General features: G+C 58.2%; 1 protein-coding gene across 1 annotated transcript in view; it reads left to right on the top strand.

The window, feature by feature from the left end:
• LOC119594225 overlaps positions 1-376 on the top strand; it is a 12,799-nt gene that overhangs the window by 5,855 nt on the left and 6,568 nt on the right. The gene's annotated exons all lie outside the window — the stretch shown is intronic.

The raw sequence follows: 376 nt of genomic DNA, 5'->3' as shown, positions 1-376 counted from the left end.
TAGTAGGCTTGCAAATATAATACAAACACATAGATACGCGGAAATGCGCATGCAAATATAAAGAGAAACACAGATTCACACACACACGCCGACAACCACCTCCCCCCCCCTCAACCCCTATCCTCTCCGCCCACAGACGAAGGCCCTCCCCACGCCCATCCCCACAGCCTAATCCCCTCGTTCGCCCCCCCCCCCCTCGGCCCGCACATCCCCCTTCCCTGTTGTTCCATTATCCGATTATTATCATCATCTCAGTTCAACACCTGATAATCTCCGCACTGACGCCCACTTTTCTCCCGCCGCCCACAGCTCGTCGGCCCCCGCCCCGCCCACGACCCTGCCGCCCAACGGATTCCCTTCACTCCTGAGGCTGTGC

Source organism: Penaeus monodon, chromosome 33 (genome assembly GCF_015228065.2).
Source record: "Penaeus monodon isolate SGIC_2016 chromosome 33, NSTDA_Pmon_1, whole genome shotgun sequence".
In the NCBI taxonomy this organism is placed as follows: domain Eukaryota; kingdom Metazoa; phylum Arthropoda; class Malacostraca; order Decapoda; family Penaeidae; genus Penaeus; species Penaeus monodon.
The sequence above is the reverse complement of the archived record's forward strand: the minus strand, read 5'-3'. Positions and strand labels throughout refer to the sequence as shown.